This window comes from Bos indicus x Bos taurus, chromosome 23 (assembly GCF_003369695.1).
Source record: "Bos indicus x Bos taurus breed Angus x Brahman F1 hybrid chromosome 23, Bos_hybrid_MaternalHap_v2.0, whole genome shotgun sequence".
Classification (NCBI taxonomy): Eukaryota; Metazoa; Chordata; class Mammalia; order Artiodactyla; family Bovidae; genus Bos; species Bos indicus x Bos taurus.
Genome location: NC_040098.1, coordinates 18351080 through 18371038, shown reverse-complemented (window position 1 = coordinate 18371038; position 19959 = coordinate 18351080).

Here is a 19959-nt window from a genome sequence, read left to right as displayed (position 1 = left end):
CCCAGTGGATCTGAACTTCTAAAGGAGCAGGAGACACGGGTGATGAGAAGGGGCAGGAAGAACCTTGTAAGGCCACAGGTATCTGGCCGGTAAACAAGGTTAATGAGGACCTGCTGTTTCTCTGGGTCCTTGGTGACCTCACCTTTGACCAACAATTTCCTGGCACTGGCTCAGGCTGCCAAGGGGGGCAGAGGGGGAGGAAGAGGATGGTAAACAGCAGGTAAGGCCAAAGGTGGCTCTGGAAGGCAAGGGGCACATTCCTAAAAGTCTCCCCAGCCTGAGGCCTGCAGCAGAGCCCGAAGTCCGAGAGCAAATCCACACCTGCATTCCGACCAGCCGAAGAGGCCATAAATACCTGAGAACCCACCAGAAGGGGTGCTTTGGGCTGCCTCGGCATTCCTCCCCTTCCCCACTCCACAGCTCAGTTCCTCCTCCAGGAGGCCTTCTGGGTTCACTTCAGGTCTGAAGGTTCCCACCAGGCCTGACCACCTCCACCTCTTCTCTCTTCTCTTCATTCTCCTCACCCGGACTGGCCAGTGGGAACCCCAGAGGTCTTAACGTGCGCAACCCTTGTGAAATGTGAGACTATCTGTACAAACCTCGCTATCTTTCCAGGTGAAGAATGGAGACAACAAAACGTATACTGACTCGCTTGAAGTCACCCAGATAATCAGTACAGGGGCCAGGCGTTAACCAACTCAATCCCGCAAGCAGGCGCCAAGGACCTCCTGTGGGTTCTGTGTCCTGCTGGCACGGGTGGGGCCGCCAAGAATGGATGAGCTGTAACTTGATTGGCCAAGCAGGCCTAAAATCCTTGGAATGAGAGTGCAAACAGGTTACCAACCTTCTGATTGTGTAAGAGAGCTTGCAAAATCGCTAGAAGTTCAGCAAAGGCAGAATTGGAGCCTTCATCCATTTGACAAATATGTATTAAACCCCAAACACTGGACACGGGCATACAGCGATAACTCACCTGGACAAGTTCCCTGCTTTCCTGGACTCCAAGAGAGAGAGAGAGAGAGAGTAAGACAATAAACAAGTAAACACATCAGATTAATTCAACTAGGGATAAATGCTATAAAGAAAGTCAATAGGGTAATCATTGAATAGCTCAGTGATCTAATTTACATTGTTGAGGGGTGGTATTCAAGGAAGGCCTCTTGGAGGAGGTGACATTGATCTGAGTCCTGAAAGGTGAGGAGAAGGCATCCATGCAAAGGTGTGGAGCCAGAGTGTTCCTTCCAGGAGGAAGGAGAGCAAAGTCCCTAAGGCAGACATGAAACTGATATGTCCAGGAATGGAGAGGTCAGTGTGTGCAGGGGGTGAGGGGCCCCCTCGGGGAGATGGAAGGGGTTGCCAGGAGGCAGATGAGGAAGGCTGGCTTTCCAGTACACAGGGAGGGTTTAAGCAGACGGCAGGACGCTGTGTGTGTGCTGTCAAAGCTCATCCTGGCTGCTGGGAGGGGCAAGAATTGGAGGGGCTGGAGGGGGCAACCAAGAAAGCCACGGAGCCCAGGCCAAAGAGTGGGAAAGGGGGAGCAAGGGATGGAAATATTTTTGAGACAGAACAGGCCCCAGGGTTGCTGATAGAGTTGGATATGGGAGATAAAGCAAAAGCGATGATCAAATATGAACACCAGGCTTCAGGCCCAAGCCACAGTGGTGATGGAGACACCATTCACAGGTTCAGGAGAGTAAGCGGTTCCTAGGGAACCAAGGGTTACGACTTGTAGATCAGGGAAAAGCTCAACGTTCTTTGCTCACAAAATCTGTCCCGTTTGAATGTGCTATATAATAGTGCATCCATATGACAACAAAAGATAGAGCCTTTTAAAGAATTCAAAGGAGGTTGTGACAGATGGGGGAAGCAGAGGCCAGGCTCTGACAATGGCCAAAAATGTCCAGAAAGGTATCAGTCATGAGTAGAATTTCAAAACCGCTTTCCTTCTGGGTTTTCCACACCGTAAGGCAGACGGCCAGGCCTCTCCCCTGGGGCCAAAGGAGAGCGGTCAGGGACAGCGGGCTGGCAGGGAGACCTCATGCCTACTGTGTGTGGTTCTTTAACTCTTGCTCACTCTCTCATTCCATCTCTGTGTTATGGGAATAGTAATTATTAGATTTTGATTTTTTAAAAATAAGAGTTCCTTCCTATTGGAAAAAATATATATATATACATATATATATATATCAGCTGGAATCAAATACAAAACCAGCACTCTGGGACTTCCCTGGTGGTCCACTAGTTAATAATCCGCCTTGCAATGCAGGGGACATGGGTTTGATCCCTAGTCAGGGAACTAAGATCCCACATGCCTCGGGGCAACTAGGCCCACATGCCCCAACTAAAGAATCCATGCCCCAACACAGAAGATTCCACACGAAGCAACGAACATCCCAGGTGCTGCAACTAAGACCCAACATGCTAAGTCACTTCAGTCGTGTCCGATTCTGTGCAACCCCATAGACGGCAGCCCACCAGGCTCTGCCATCCCTGGGATTCTCCAGGCAAGAACACTGGAGTGGGTTGCCATTTCCTTCTCCAATGCATGACAGTGAAAAGTGAAAGTGAAGTCACTCAGTCATGTCCGACTCCTAGCGACCCCATGGACTGCAGCCCACCAGGCTCCTCCGTCCATGAGATTTTCCAGGCAAGAGTACTGGAGTGGGGTGCCATTGTCTTCTCCGTAAGACCCAATACAGCCAAATAAATAAATATATATATATATTTTAAACTTAAAAAAATCACACTCTAGGTGCCATGTTCTGCAGGAAATGTGGGCATGGATCCTGCAGCCAGAGCTCCCACTGGAAGCCTTCTGGATTACAGGATGACACCGCCCCTGTGCCTGTCACTGCAAACCCCAGAGGAAGACCCAGAAAATTCCTTCCTCCAGGGATTCTAGTTGAGAAACTCAGCCTCTTCCTCCACATGTGTATCCTGCAAGGCCCCCCTGTGCCTCAAACCCACAATCTTAACCAGCCACGGCCTCAGGCCCAGGCTCAGCTTGGTCTCTCTCCTGGGCTTCTGCTGACCTCAGCCACATCCTTTGTCTTTCTCCCCCACGCCAGCACCCTGCCGACACATGGTCTTTTCCTTCTGACTGGAAGCATCAGATGTTTTCCCTCCTGGCTGGTCTACCACCAGGCCGCCTACTCCAGAAAGCCCCAGGGGTTAAGTCTGATACCACCAACATCCAGCTAGATGTAGGCCCCAGCTCCCATGAAACTGGCATTCTGGGTGGGGGGGTCAGATTATAAAAAAGGAGGTGGACAGGGGAGTGGAGAGAAGGTAAGAGTAGAGATGGAGAGAGTCAAGATCTCTCTAACAGGGATGCAGTCTGTTCACTCACTTGACACATTGAATACCTATGATGTGTTGGGTGCTGTTCCAGGGACTTAAGATACAGCAGCAATCAGACAAAGAGCGGGACCTCACTGGTGGTCCAGTGGTTAAGATTCAGTTCTTTCATTGCAGGGGGGCAGGCACTTGATCCCTGGTTGTAGATCCTACATATTGTGTGGTATAGCCACAAAACAGAGAGAATTCCCTGGCAGCCCAGTGGTTAGGACTCCATACGCTAACTGCCGAGGGCCCAGGTTCAATCCCTGATCAGAGAACTAAAATTCCACAGGCCACAGGACACAGCCAAACAAAACAAAGATACCTGTCCTTATGGAACTTAAGTCCTAGCTGGGGAGAGCGACAGTACACAGCACACATAACAAATAACTGCATTTTATAATACAAGACTGTTAGTGGTCAGTGCTTAGAAAACACAGTCAGGTAAGAGAAACAGGGTGTGGGAAGCATGTTGCCATTTTGAACAGGACACTCAGGGGAGGCTTTCTTGAGAAGGTGATTTTTGAACAAAAACTTGAAGAAGATGACGTAGAGAATCCTGTAGATTTCTAGAGAAAGAATAAATAGTCCAGGAAGAGGAGAAAGACTGTGCAAAGACCCTGGGGCAGGAGCAGGCCTGATATGTTTGAAGAACAGCAAGAAGGCTGGTGGGATTAACACAGTTAGGAGGAGAGGAGCTGAAGGTGGATTGAGGGAGGCAACCAAATTTGAAAGGGATCATGTGGGACCTTGAAGGCCATTGTGAGGACCTTGGTTTTTACTCTGAGGAAAATGGGGAGCCATTCTAGATGTACCACAGTTTATTTATTTATTCACCTACTAAAGGACATCCTTGGAGAAGGAAATGGCAACCCACTTCAGTGTTCTTGCCTGGAGAATCCCAGGGGCGGGGAAGTCTGGTGGGCTGCCATCTATGGGGTCACACAGAGTCGGACACGACTGAAGCTACTTAGCAGCAGCAGCAGCAGCAGCAGCAAAGGACATCCTGGTTGTTTCCAGGTTTTGGCAGTTATGAATTAAGCTGGTATCTCTGTGCAGGTTTTCGCATGGAAATCATAGAGGTTTTTTTTTAAAAAAGAAGAAAGAAAGAAAATGGGGTGCCATTGCAGGAATTTGACCCTCCCTTTCCACATTTCCACCTGGGGTTTACCAGGTGGCTCAAGTGGTAAAGACTCTGCCTGCAATGCAGGAGATGCAGATTTAGTCTCTGGGTGGGGAAGATTCTCTGGAGAAGGAAACGGCAACCCGCTCCAGTATTCTTACCTGGAGAATTCCATGGACGGAGGAGCCTAGTGGGCTACAGTCCATGGGGTCACAAAGAGTCAGACATGATTGAGCACATACACAGGGAATGGTGTGATTGATGGAAAGTGATGGGGAGGGGTGCTTTATTTATTGGCTAATGAAGTCAGGAAGGTTTCTCTGAGGAGGCACGTCTTAGCTAGGGACTGAGGGGTAGAGTGTGGACACTCCTACCCTTGCGTCCCTCCTCTTCCTCAGTCCGTCAACCAGGGAAAAGCTTTCTGCTGTCCAGCTACCCCTCTCTTTCCTTCCCACCCCCTCATCCTCTTTCCCTCCCTCCCTATCCTCTCCCACCCCTTTGCTGACCCTCCCTCTCTCCCCGGCTCCCTCCTCCCCCTCACCTATTTTTGTTTTTAGCTTCACCCCATGGAGATAAGGGCCTCTCCCTTCCCAGGATTCTTAGAAAACAGTTGTAAAAAGCAGAAGGAAACCCCGCAGCAGGCCCTTGGCAGGAGGGAGGGCAGCAGATTACAGTGTCTGGTGCTGGTCGCTCACCCTGTAATCATCAGTGTGTCTCGGGTGGACAGAGACCCTGGGGCATGGGCCTGCTGGGCCAGGACTCCCCTGCCGCAGCCAGCCCCTCCCCAAGCCCCCACCTCAAACACAGGGGAGGTGGGAGGGGGCATCTTTTGGGTCCTGGCCTCAGCCCAGCCTTCAAGCCCTGATAAGGGATAAGCTAAGAGGAACCGCCAAGCTTTCAAACACAGCCCCTCATAGTACAGAGGGTGGGGCAGAAGCCTCAAGAAAAAAATTGTACAGCTCCAGGTCACGTGATCAGAGTTGACCCCAGGATGCTGTCCACAGCCCAGACTGTCTCATCCTGTGGCCCAGGCTTTGGTCTCAAGGAGCCAGTCGAGGCTTTGGCATTCCTAGTCTCAGACAAAGAAGGCAGGGCTATCGTGGGCAGACAGTGGGCTCTAAGGGCGGGCAAGGGGGGCGCACTGCAGGACACCAGTTCCACACGGCCAGGAAAACTCTCTCCCTTGGAGACTGGCCTTTAACCCCACAGCTCTGGGAGGTCAGCGAAGGCTCGTCCCCACCTGCTCCCACCCCACTCAGCCAGCCAGTGCGTTCAAGGCTGGGGAGGATGGGGAAACCAACAGCCCTCTTGTCAGCCCCACCCCAGGGACCCAGTCTGGAGGCCCAAATGAGAGGCCCCTGTTCTCCCAGGAAAGAAACTCCCAAGGTCAGCCTCCTGGGTCATCTGTCTGTCCGAGAACAGGTCTGGCTCTTCTTGGCTGTCACGTGCCACGCGTGGCAGCAGCCTCCAGCACCTGAGTCATCTGTGACTCATTGCCCTCTGCCCTTGGTCTCAAGAGGGCTGGGCCAGGTGGACTTGGCATAGGGATGGTGAGACCTGTCTGGTATCCCTGGTCCAGCCTGTCCCTCCCCTTGCCTCCACCCTGTTACAGACACAGGAAGAACCAGACCACACGCTGAGGATATTGTGTGAATACACGTCTGCTCACAGAGGACCCAGAGTGGCTCGTCTCTCTCTTTCAGACACACACACGCACACTCACAAGCACTTGCACGTGGGTTGGCCCCACATCCTCCAGAGTCTCCCTCAGACTCAGAGCCGGGGTATGAGAGTTGGGTTCTGCTGTTATTCCCTGTGTGACCACAGGAAGGATTCATCCCCTTGCTGGGCCTCAGTTGCCTCCCTCTGATTCTGGGACTCTCCAATCTCCAAGATCCCTTCTAGTACATAATCTAAGAGGTGAATTCCATGAAGTGATTTCAGACCTGTGGTCAGTCAGCAAAGCGGGAGCTGGGAGGGTGATGGGGGCCGCGGCAAAGGTGGGGACTCCTTCCTGGTACCTTCCTGATCCCACCTAAGGCTACAGGCTAGCAGCGGAAGAGGTGATAATGCCCTGGAGGACTCTTCCCAAACCAGCTGACTGAGAACCTCCAGGGCCCTTCTGCAGCCACCATCCCTAGGGGAAAGGCCCAGAAGGTGGACTTCCACAGACCTCCCCTCAGCCTGGGGCTCCCTGAGGGCAGGGTTGTGTCTCCCCTCAGACTGGGCTCCCTGAGGGCAGGGCTGTGTCTCCCCTCAGACTGGGCTCCCTGAGGGTAGGGCTGTGTCTCCCCTCAGACTGGGGCTCCCTGAGGGCAGGGCTGTGTCTCCCCTCAGACTGGGCTCCCTGAGGGCAGGGCTGTGTCTCCCCTCAGACTGGGGCTCCCTGAGGGCAGGGCTGTGTCTCCCCTCAGACTGGGCTCCCTGAGGCAGGGTTGTGTCTCCCCTCAGACTGGGGCTCCCTGAGGGCAGGGCTGTGTCTCCCCTCAGACTGGGGCTCCCTGAGGTTAAGCTGTGTTTCCCCTCAGACTGGGGCTCCCTGAGGCAGGGCTGTGTCTCCCCTTAGACTGGGCTCCCTGAGGGCAGGACTGTGTCTCCCCTCAGACTGGGGCTCTCTGAAGCAAGCAAAGCTGTGTAACCTTCAGTTTGAAAGCCCCACACGTCAAGAGTTTTTAGTTCCTCCTTTTTATTTCAAATTAAATCTCCCCCCTTCTTGCATGCGTCTGACCCCTCTCCCCTTTCTGCTTGTTTCATGAGAAGTGACTTGGATGCCAGGGTGCTGACACCCACAGGGACAGAGATGAACAGACCTGAGATGCTATTCGCATCTTCCACCTGTTTTACCTCAAACCATCCCAGGAATGTGGGTCACACCTAGATCACATTCCCTAGAGGAGAAACAGGGCAGGGTTTCAGAAAGCCAGGTATTTGCCAGGCCACACAGCAGGGGGTCCCTAGCTCCTCACCCTCTATCTGTTGCACTCCACCCCCCAAGACCCCACCACTCCTGCTGAGGGCCACCTCCCCCACCCCAAGGAAGGGTTAATGAGCACGAGGCCTCCTCGCAGGGTGGAAGGTGGTTGGGAAAGCTAGGGAGGGTCAGCGTTTCTCCACTTGGCGGGCACGTTGGTTTCCTAATCCAGTGTTACTGGGGGGCCAAGACCAGAGCTGGGCCGGCTGGGCACTACCAGTTACAGATCCCGGCACTCTCTCCTGTTTGAGTGGCCATGGAACATGACTAGCCCCTGAAGGCGCTTGGCCTGGAGGGGTCTGGCGTCTGGGAATGTGGGCCCAGGCCCAGGTGAGGCTAGTACTTAGAGAGAAGAACCGATTCGTGTTGATGTAAGGCAGAAATCAACACAATAATGTCAAGGAATTATCCTCCAATTAAAAATAAATAAATATAATTAAAAAAAAAAAAAAAGAGCCCTAGAGAGGAGTTTGCCAGCATGGGGGCCTGGCACCCACGAGGTGGAGAAGGAACAGACACCCTCTCCTGGGTCTCCAACTGTCCCTACCACCCTTCTGTTTCAGCTTCTAAGATATCACCCTCCTGACATTTTTTTAAGAAGCAAATTTTTTAAAGACTTCTTGATTTATTTTTGGCCGTGCTGGTCTTTGTTGCTGCGCACAGGGGCTACTCTCCAGTTGCAGTGGGCAGGCTTCTCATTGCAGTGGTTCCTCTTGTTGCAGAGCTTGGGTTCTAGAGCGCTCAGGCTTCAATAGTTGCAGTTCATGGGCTCAGTAGTTGCTGCCCACTGGCTTAGTTGTCCTGAGGCATATATGGGATTGTCCCACACCAGGGATCAAACCGGTGTCCCCCTGCGTTGGCAAGGGGATTCTTTACCACCGAGCCACCATGGTAAGCCCTTCCTGACATTTATGTTTTACCATAACCCATGTGAAAAAACATACACCCTTCCCAGGACTCCCTGAACATCCATGCACACACACATACCCCAAGAGTTTCAAGAAACAATACTTACCCTTACTATGTTTGAGCTTCTCTGAATATTTTCGACCCTGTTCTCCTTCATATTTTAGAAAAAGCATCTGGTTGGTGGCAAACCACTCATCTGACCTCCTGACACATTGATAAATGATAATTTGCAGTTTGGAAAACACTTCTGCAAGCTCACCAAGCTAGATCCATCACCATTGCACAGATGAGGACGCTGAGTCCAAGAGGGGGCACCGAAGCCTTCCCAAGGTCACTGGGCTGATCAGTGACAGAGTTCCAGCCAGAGCTCAGGTAACTCCCAGGGAAAATTTTCCACTGGAAGTTTCCAGAGCCTGGGAGACTTCTTGAGATAGCTGCCTGCAAAAACAAGGCTGGGGATGAGGATTCCCGCTGGCAGATGGTCAGAAGAGATGAGATGGAGGTTGTTAACAAGCAGGCGCTCCTAGGCCTCCCCCAGGTCACAGTTCTTAAAGCCATATTGAACCTGTGGTGAGGTCAGCCGTATTGAACCTGATGACTGCGGGGCGGGGTGAGGCTCAGCCTCCAGAAAACACCCAGTGATGAGAGAGAGGTAAAAGGGAGGCTCCCCTCCCTCAGGGAGCCCCCATCTGAGGAGGGAGACCCTATCTCTGCTGTGGGCAGAAATGGAAAACATATCCAGAATGAGGGCCCAAATTCCACATCTGCATTGGGAACCTCACTGGCAGAGCAAAGAGAAGGGTGGAGGGGAGAGAAGCATTGAATCACCTGAGTGCAAGGGCCAGCCATTCCCTTCAGGCGGCACTGCCTAACTAGAGGATACTCAGTTACTGTGAATTTCAGATTCACTATGAAAATGAAATGTTAACTGGCCATCCTGTATTTTCATCTACTATATTTGGCAAAATGCCTCCAGGACAGGCCCTTGTCAGACCCAGCAGGTCGGGCTGACAGGGACCATGGGGCCCACCTGAGACTAACAGCAGGAGAAACGCAGGGACCCAGGTACCCAGTGCTGAGGAGGGGGACGCTGTCAGCCCTCAGGAGGCAGTCCTCAGACCCACAGCCACTCCCAGCTTGAGAAGCTGCCTCCACCCCACCCCACCCCACCCCACCCCACAAATGTAGCTGGGATGGGGAAGGCCAGGGACGGCCTCTGGAGTGGGCATGTGGTGGTCGGCAGGGGGACCAACAGCTTCCTCTGACCCTTCTCTGCAGCCCCACTGGGCCAGTCGAGATAAGATGGTCTTCAGGGAGACTTCCTGTTAGGCAAACGCCAACGGCTGGGCCTGGCACACCACCGGCATCTGGAGGCCGTTTCTCTGAAATGATGGGGCCGGGGGTGGGGGGAGGGTTTTACCAGCATTGAGTCAAGCTCTCCCCCACCCTCACGTCTCTTCTGCCCTCCTTCCTCCCTGCAGCCCCCAACACACACACCCACAGTTTTGGCTTTTAGTGTGGCTGCTGGAGTCAGGCAGTGCCAAGGGTGTGGCTATGGTGGCCACAGCCAGAAGGAAAGGGGGCAATCCCACTGGCCTGAGTTTTCATAGCCTTTATGGCTAAAGACGTCCCCTTCCCCAGACCCAGGAGGGGAGCTCGGTGCTGGGTCCCAGGGCCTGCCTGCACCTCATGACTCAGGGGAAAAGAAAGTAGTTTCTATTTCCCTGTGGGTTTCTACACTGGCTGTTTCCACATTCCACACCAACCAAGGGAATAAACCACCTAAACTGCTCAGCCTTCTTTGAATACTATAGATCAGCCTCGAAGAGGAAGCTCCAAGTTTACACCCTCATCCTCAGGGAGTACCCAGGCTGATGAGAGAGAATCCGTATTGGTCCTTGGGGACCCTGGCAAAGTGATGTGACTAATGTCCACTCATTCGTTCATTCAACAAGTACTCTCTTCATTGAGCCCTCGTAAGTGGAAATCACTTTATATTCATTACCTAATTTAATCCACATTAACACCTGGGTGATAGGTGTCCTCAAGCCCATATGAAAGATCATGACGATGAGGCCCAGACAGGTCAAGCAACTTGCCCAGGATCACAAAGCCAGAAAATACTAATGATGTCAGAAGTACAGCCCCTGCTGCTGCTGCGAAGTCGCTTCAGTTGTGTCCAACTCTGTGAGAACCCATAGATGGCAGCCCATTAGGCTCCCCCGTCCCTGGGATTCTCCAGGCAAGAATACTGGAGTGAGTTGCCATTTCCTTCTCCAATACATGAAAGTAAAAAGTGAAAGTGAAGTCGCTCAGTCGTGCCCAACTCTTAGCGACCCCATGGACTGCAACCTACCAGGCTTCTCCATCCATGGGATTTTCCAGGCAAGAGTACTGGAGTGGGTTGCCATTGCCTTCTTCGAGTACAGCCCCTAACTCTGTGTAATTCCAAATCGTCTTTTCCAGACTTCCCTAGTGGTCCAGTGGGTGGGACTCTGCCTGTCAGTGAAGGTGACACAAGTTCCATTCCTGGTCTGGGAAGATCCCACATGCCACAGAGCAGCTAAACTCATGCCCCACAGCTACTGAGCTCATGAGCCGCAACTGCTGAGCCCATGTGCCTAGAGCCTGTGCTCCACAACAGAAGCCACCGCAATGAGAAGCCGGTGCACCGCTACAAAGAGTAGCCCCCACTTGCCCCAACTAGAGAAAGCCCGTGCAACAACGAAGACCCAACACAGCCAAAAGTAATTAAAAGAAAAAAAAAAATCCTCTTTTCCTACTACTCCACGCCCAGTCACAACAGCAACAATAGCTAACCCTTTGGGGCACTTACTACATGCCAGTCACCACCCTTGGTCCATCCAGGTTTCCCCAGGTCTCGTGTATCATGGTACCTGTTAAAGAGACAGCTGAGTTTCAAAAAGACAGTTTTGCCCGAAGACACGTTTAGAAGCTGTCAGGGTTGGGCCTATGTTTAGGGCTTGGGTTTTGGACATCATGGGCCCAGAATTCTCCATCGGGATTTGAACCCAGACTATCAGGCCAGGCTGGACCAGAAGGGACCCAGTGCTAACATTTCTGCAGCTGCCAGACAGCAGGTTATTAATAGCTGCGAGGTGTTTACTATTGCTGAACAGTCAGCAGCTCCCAGAGGGGAGAGCAGGGTCATGGGACTCCAGCCAGGTCAGCCCCCCACCCCCCAGCCCCCGGGAGATCATCCTAAGGAGCCAGATCCCTCAGCTGGGCCCCACAGCCCCCGCCCTGGGAACCCTTACCCAACCAGGCCATCGCCCTGTGACTGCGAGTGCTGACCCCTGTCACACTTGAGAGTGTGCGAGCTGTGCGGAAGGAGACCTGTGACCTGGCGTATTGCTCCGGGTGAGAGGATGCAGCAACTGTCAGGGGTCATCTGCCCCACGTTTCCCAGCTGCAGAGCCCAGCAGGCCCCGAATCCAGGCCCAGCCATCCTGTCTCTTTCTCCAGCCGGACAGAGAAGAGCAAGAATGGAGCAGCTGGGAAGAAAACCCTGGGGAATGAAGCAGAGAGACCTGGGGTAGGGTGGGGAGGTGGAGATTCTTCTAGAAGGCAAAAGCAAACAGGTACACCAACGCCCTCTCTGAATTATTTCCCCAGAAGTCATCTTCCTGCTGCTGCCCCAAGAGACGCCAGCTCCCAGCTCACCAACTCTCTAGGAAAGCATACTTCTCCCCACCATACCGAGCCCCACCCCCACCGGTACCACACACCTTTCCCCCAAAGATTCTGGAGTCTTCCTGGGAGGGCTTCTGAGATGTACACTCCTGTGGGCCTGGCTTGCCTCACTCCTCAGCAGGGGAGAAGGGATGAACACTTGCAAAAATGGGTATAAAACCCAGACATGGTATTTTGGTTTAAAAATTAAAAAACAAGGCGGGAAAAAACAACCAAATTGTACTAAAGTAGGAGAAGAAAAAGGCATTGACGTGAGTACTAGAAACAACAGCATAATTATAAAGACCATTGAGAGCACACCCTACGTACTGGGCACTGTACGGGTATTTTAGCACGTCAACATCACTTCTTCCCCTCAAGTTAAGTGCAGGCAGGATTGTTCCCATTTTGGAGATGAGAAAGTTGAGGCCCAGGGAGGTAATTCAGCCAGTGGCCAACCCAGAATTCCAATCTAGACCCATCAGAAGTCCTGGCAGGGCTTCGGGCTGCCTGCATTGGGCTCTGCTGAGGCAGCAGGCAGGGCATGTGAGGAAAAACCGCTTCGGGCTGGCCTCAAAGGCCATCACCGCACCTCCAGAGGACTTCCAGCCTCAGTATGACTGCATCAGCTGCAAATGGGGTGGAAAGTGGGGACACGGTCTCCCTGCACGGAGTCCTAGGAGGTAACAAAATGGGGTTTTCAGAGGGGTCAGGCAGGGCCCCAGGAGGGAGGTATATGTTGGCATCTGCCCGACTTGGAGCCAGACCTAGGGAGCATCAGGAGATGTGTGGGGAAACATCAGGGCCCAGCCATTGTTGGCTCAAAAACAGTACAGAGAGAAGTCCTGTGGGGACAGTACACACGTGCTGGGAGGCGGAAAGGCTGCAGGCCCTGAAAGGACTCCTCAGGCACCAGTATCCCATGATTCCGAATATCGATCGCAGCCAAAGGAAGGTGGGGGGTGCCTTCCTAAGAATGCTTTCCATCTTTATCAATAAAGAAATGTCTGGACTTCCCTGGTGGTCCAGTGGTTGAGAATCAGCCTGCCAGTGTGGGGGACATGGATTCAATCCCTAGTCTGGGGAGGTTGCACATGCACGGGGTCAACAAAGCCCATGGGCCACAACCGCTTAGGCTCGCTCACTCTAGAGCCTGCACTCTGCAACAAGAGGAGCCACGGCAGTGAGAAGTCCACGCATCGCAACTAGAGAGTGGCCCCAGCTTGCTGCAAGCAGAGAAAACCTGCCACCATCAACGAAGACCCAGAACAGTCAAAAATAAATAAATTTTTAAATGAAATAAATAAATGTCTGACAGCAGGGGTTTTGTCTTCTTCCCGAGACTAGAAACTCTAGGAGGGCAGGGAGCAACCTGAAGGCAAGGACCATGTCACCCCCCCTCAGCCTGGGAGCTCCCCTAACAGACTGACTGCTGCTGCTGCTGCTAAGTCACTTCAGTCGTGTCCGACGCTGTGTGACCCCATAGACGGCAGCCCACCAGGCTCCCCCGTCCCTGGGATTCTCCAGGCAAGAACACTGGAGTGGGTTGCCATTTCCTTCTCCAATGCTTGAAAGTGAAAAGTAAAAGTGAAGTCGCTCAGTCGTGTTCTACTCTTAGCGACCCCATGGACTGCAGCCCACCAGGCTCCTCCGTCCATGGGATTTTCCAGGCAAGAGTACTGGAGTGGGGTGCCATTGCCTTCTCTGACAGACTGACTACCCAAAGGCAAATGCAACCTTTAACACCTGTTTCAGATCTCATGATCCTGAATAGACCAGGCCCAGTATTCCTCCCATAGGCACCTATGCCCAACGGGGCCTTTTCTTTTGACTCCCTGGTCCCCTTGGTTCTAGCTCATCCCCCTTCTGAATGACTCCCATCCCCTCCTCTGCAGATGCTCAGCGAGGCCCTATCTTTGCCTTGCATTTTCCCTTTCCAGGCAGATTATACATATTTACTGATTCCTTCCTTGCCCTCCCCCATTCCCCATGTCCTGATGGATAATGTCCTGTGCATGTAGCTGAATTATCTTCCTCCCAAGAACCCTGAAGCCAATGTGGTGGAGGCTCCCAAAGGTCATCTCATCTGGCTCTATCTTTAGGCTGGTACACGCTAAAACTGGTCCTAGTAAATGAAAGTCCATTCTGCAACAGGGCATAAAATATATGGTTGCTAGAACTAACACCCAAAAAAGATGTCCTTTTCATTATAGGGGACTGGAATGCAAAAGTAGGAAGTCAAGAAACACCTGGAGTAACAGGCAAATTTGGCCTTGGAATACGGAATGAAGCAGGGCAAAGACTAATAGAGTTTTGCCAAGAAAATGCACTGGTCATAACAAACACCCTCTTCCAACAACACAAGAGAAGACTCTACACATGGACATCACCAGATGGTCAACACTGAAATCAGATTGATTATGTTCTTTGCAGCCAAAGATGGAGAAGCTCTATACAGTCAACAAAAACAAGACCGGGAGCTGACTGTGGCTCAGATCATGAACTCCTTATTACCAAATTCAGACTTAAATTGAAGAAAGTAGGGAAAACCACTAGACCATTCAGGTATGACCTATATCAAATCCCTTATGATTATACAGTGGAAGCGAGAAATACATTTAAGGGCCTAGATCTGATAGAGTGCCCGATGAACTATGGAATGAGGTTCGTGACATTGTACAGGAGACAGGGATCAAGACCATCCCCATGGAAAAGAAATGCAAAAAAGCAAAATGGCTGTCTGGGGAGGGCTTACAAGTAGCTGTGAAAAGAAGAGAAGTGAAAAGCAAAGGAGAAAAGGAAAGATATAAGCATCTGAATGCAGAGTTCCAAAGAATAGCAAGAAGAGATAAGAAAGCCTTCCTCAGCAATCAATGCAAAGAAATAGAGGAAAACAACAGAATGGGAAAGACTAGAGATCTCGTCAAGAAAATTAGAGATACCAAGGGAACATTTCATGCAAAGATGGGCTCGATAAAGGACAGAAATGGTATGGACCTAACAGAAGCAGAAGATATTAAGAAGAGGTGGCAAGAATACACAGAAGAACTATACAAAAAAGATCTTCACAACCAAGATAATTACGATGGTGTGATCACTCACCTAGAGCCAGATATCCTGGAATGTGAAGTCAAGTGGGCCTTAGAAAGCATCACTATGAACAAAGCTAGTGGAGGTGATGGAATTCCAATTGAGCTATTTCAAATCCTGAAAGATGATGCTGTGAAAGTGCTGCACTCAATATGCCAGCAAATTTGGAAAACCCAGCAGTGGCCACAGGACTGGAAAAGGTCAGTTTTCATTCCAATCCCAAAGAAAGGCAATGCCAAAGAATGCTCAAACTACCGCACAATTGCACTCATCTCACACGCTAGTAAAGTAATGCTCAAAATTCTCCAAGCCAGGCTTCAGCAATACGTGAACCGTGAACTTCCAGATGTTCAAGCTGGCTTTAGAAAAGGCAGAGGAACCAGAGATCAAATTGCCAACATCCGCTGGATCATGGAAAAAGCAAGAGAGTTCCAGAAAAACATCTATTTCTGCTTTACTGACTATGCCAAAGCCTTTGACTGTGTAGATCACAATAAACTGTGGAAAATTCTGAAAGAGATGGGAATACCGGACCACCTGATCTGCCTATTGAGAAATTTGTATGCAGGTCAGGAAGCAACAGTTCGAACTGGACATGGAACAACAGACTGGTTCCAAATAGGAAAAGGAGTACGTCAAGGCTGTATATTGTCACCCTGCTTATTTAACTTATACGCAGAGTACATCATGAGAAACACTGGACTGGAAGAAGCACAAGCTGGAATCAAGATTGCTGGGAGAAATATCAATAACCTCAGATATGCAGATGATACCACCCTTATGGCAGAAAGTGAAGAGGAACTAAAAAGCCTCTTGATGAAAGTGAAAGTGGAGAGTGAAAAAGTTGGCTTCAAGCTCAACATTCAGAAAACTAAGATCATGGCATCCAGTCCCACCACTTCATGGGAAATAGATGGGGAAACAGTGGAAACAGCGTCAGACTTTATTTTTCTGGGCTCCAAAATCACTGCAGATGGTGACTGCAGCCATGAAATTAAAAGACGCTTACTCCTTGGAAGGAAAGTTATGACCAACCTAGATAGCATATTCAAAAGCAGAGACATTACTTTGCCAACAAAGGTCCGTCTAGTCAAGGCTATGGTTTTTCCTATGGTCATGTATGGATGTGAGAGTTGGACTGTGAAGAAAGCTGAGTGCTGAAGAATTGATGCTTTTGAACTGTGGTGTTGGAGAAGACTCTTGAGAGTCCCTTGGACTGCAAGGAGATCCAACCAGTCCATTCTGAAGGAGATCAGCCCTGGGATTTCTTTGGAAGGAATGATGCTAAAGCTGAAACTCCAGTACTTTGGCCACCTCATGTGAAGAGTTGACTCATTGGAAAAGACTCTGATGCTGGGAGGGATTGGGGGAAGGAGGAGAAGGGGACGACAGAGGATGAGATGGCTGGATGGCATCACTGACTCGATGGATGTGAGTCTGAGTGAACTCTGGGAGTTGGTGATGGACAGAGAGGCCTGGCATGCTGCGATTCATAGGGTCGCAAAGAGTCGGACACAATTGAGCGACTGAACTGAACTGAACTGAGTCCATATGGACAAAAGGAAGGAAAGGAAAGAGAAGACCCCATAGCCCTTTCCCCCAAATCTCTTGCACTTCTCTCTCTGCCAGTCCTCAGCCTCTAGCCTCTCTCCCTCATGCTGTAAGTGAGGCGCACTTTCTCTTAGTGAGACTTCAATAAAACTGAGTCACTCTCCTCATTCTAGAGATCTGGACAATACTTTGTCCTGCTTGAGTCAGCCCTTGCCCTGAGTCTTCCCACCAGGGCAGACTGCTACTGGACTCTGATTTGTTCATAAATGTCCTTCCTGGGACTTCCCTGGTGGTCCAGTGGCTAAGAATCCGCCTTGCAATGCAGAAGATGTGCATTTGATCCCTGGTTGGGGAACTAAGATCCCACATGTTGTAGAGCAAGTACTGAGCCTGCGTGTTCCGGAGCCCGTGAGCCACAGCTACCAAAGCCAGCACACCACAACTAGGGAGTTCATGTGAAACTGAAAGATCTTGCATGACACAGAAAGACCCAACGCAGCCAAACAGATATTTTAAACAAATAAATATCCTTTCTTCCTTGAACCTCCTTCTATACCCTGAGACCATCATGCGTATACTAGAGCCTTATGGATGGGAAGGGACTAAAGTCCTAGACCCAAAGAAATGACCCTTCAGGTGGTTCAGATATGATCGGTGGGTAGCAATTACACCAACACTTCACAGTTTGCGACAACAGCTATATATTTACTCACAACTTTGTACATTTGGGAAGAAGATGGCTTCTCTCCTTTATGTGTCATTGCAAAAGTGGCTCACTTGGGGCTAGAGAATCCAAAATGATCTCTCTCACATGTCTGGGGCTTCAGCTTGGGGTGGTTGGAACAGTTGGGGGCTGTCTGAGTCCCTCTCTTTCTCTCTACATGGCCTCTCTCTCCAGCGGGGTAGCTGAACTTCCTTACAGCATGGCAGCTGCCTTCTAACGTGGGGGGACAGATGGAAACTGCAATGCCCCTTAAGGCTGAGGCCTAAAAGTCCTGAACATCTTATTCTGCTACATCCTCTTAGTCACAGCCAGTCCCAGGTACAACAGAGGAGAAATAGATGCTTCTTGCAGCACTCAAGCCTAGGAGTGGGAAGAGCTGCTGGCAGCCATATTTGGATCCAGGCCGCCACAGCAGGCCTAATACATGAAACCGATCCAGAATCACCAAGTTCTGTGTGGATCTATCCAGCTTCCTTGCAGGAGGGAAAGAGTAGGCTGGCAGGTTCCTGAGAAAAGCAAGTGTTTCTGAGGCCTTTTGGGGCTGTGAGCTGGGTAGGTTGCCCCTTAGGGAAAAAGGGCAAAGGGCTCAGGGTGGGCAGAGCAGAGACGAGAAGGAGCTCTGGATCTCTGGGGAGACAGTACCAGACCAGAGGGGAGAGTGTGAGTCCCACATTGGGGAGAAAAGCTGGGACAGCTCGGCGCTGGGCCTTGGAAGGTCCTTGGGGAAGGCTGCTGGGGGTGCATGAGCAGGTCTGCTACAACTGGGGGGTGCAGTACATACATTTTATCCTTCTTTCCTTCCAAGTCTATTTAAAGACTGTTTCTCTTTTCCGAGGCCGCGTGTTGCAATCCCTTTCGTGCTTAGATTTCGGATCTTCTACTGATGAGCTCCAGCCCCTAGAGAAATCTCTTGCCTTGCCTTACCACACTTGGGGGAATTTGGCTTTCAGCCGTGGGGTTGGCCACCACCACATCCTCCCCCTGTCCCACTTTTCTTGGGCCTGTTTCTATTCGGTCTAGACAATTCGTTTTTATTTGTGGATGCTCTGCCCTAGCCTGGGGCAGCTGTGGTGAGGTGGGAAGAGCACTGGAATTGGAGTCAGAAAAGCTGGTTTAAATTCTGGTTTGGCCATTTACTGGCTGGGCGTCAATTCAGGCAAGTTATTTAGTCTCTCTGAGCCTCATCTGCCAAGGAAAAATAATGAGCCCCATCTCCAGGGTGGCTAAAAGGAGGAGCCAGGGCCTGGCACAGAGAAGAACCCTTCTAATCCCCTCACCCAGCCCTGCTCAAGTCTCCACTTGTTAACAAGCCCCTCTACCCACCACCCCAGCCAGGGCCAGCCATCACCTACCATCCACAGTCCTGGGATGAAGTAAACCCTCCGTCACCCGGCCTCAGTGTCAACAATGTCAGTCAGATTACAAATGTTTATTGAGCATGTTCTACATCCCAGGCCCGTTCTAGGAGCTGTAGATACAACACTGAACAAAACAGATAAAAACCTTGGCGCTGACGTTGCTTGCATTCTAGTAGTTGGGGAGATGGGGGGAGGGTAAATTTTAAAGCTACACTGTCCAAAATGGTAGTCACAGCCTCACGTGTATATTGAGCACTTGAAATGTAGCTACACCCGAGATGTTTGATGAAAGCATAATACATATCAGATTCAAAAACGCAGTAGTGAAAAATGTAAAATATCTGATTAATCATTCTTATGTTGATTCGATGTTGGGATGATATTTTAGATATGTGGGGATTAAGTTAAATGTATGATTAAATGAAATGTCACTTGTTTCTTCTTACCTTTTAAAATCTGGCTCAAAGAACATTTTAAATTACATATGTGGTTCACATCATAGTTTTGTTGAACAGTCCTGTTCTGAAGTACATTGGTGATCACATGTGCCATGGAAAAAAAAAGAGGGATGATGAAAAGAGGACCCCAAGTGCAGAGGGAAGAAGAGATGTTGACTGTAAATGCATTGGTTAAGGTGGCCTTGCTGAGAAGGTAACAAAACTTGAGAAGTGAGAGAGCCCCGCATGTCATGTCTGGGGGAAGAGAACCCCAGGAAGAGGGCAGAGCATGTGCAAAGGCCCTGAGGTGGGAGTGCTCCCACGGTCCCGGGAACAGAGAAACCAGTGTGGCTGGAGCCCAGTGGCCAAAGTGGGGTCAGAGGTCATTGAGTCAGGGAGATGGAGGCAACACAGATGATGCAGGGCCTTTTAAGGCCATTGCATGGACTTTGGCTTTTCTCTCCAAATAAAACAGAGTCTGCAGGGTTTTGAGCCAAAAGGTGATATGATTCAGCTCACATTTTAACAGGCTCACTCTGGCTAACTAGAGTGCAGGCAAGAGAAGAACCTGGGAGGCCAGGTGGAGGCTCAGGCAAGTATCCACTTGGGATGTCAGGAACCTGACCTCACAGGGCCGTTGTGTGGATTGTTAACCAGCAGAAGAGCTGCTGGTGGCAAGTGCTTGGAAAATGAGCACTTAACTAGATCCAAAGCTGCCTGAGGGCAGGGACCTCACCTCCTGTTCCCCCGCCCCCTCCGCCCCC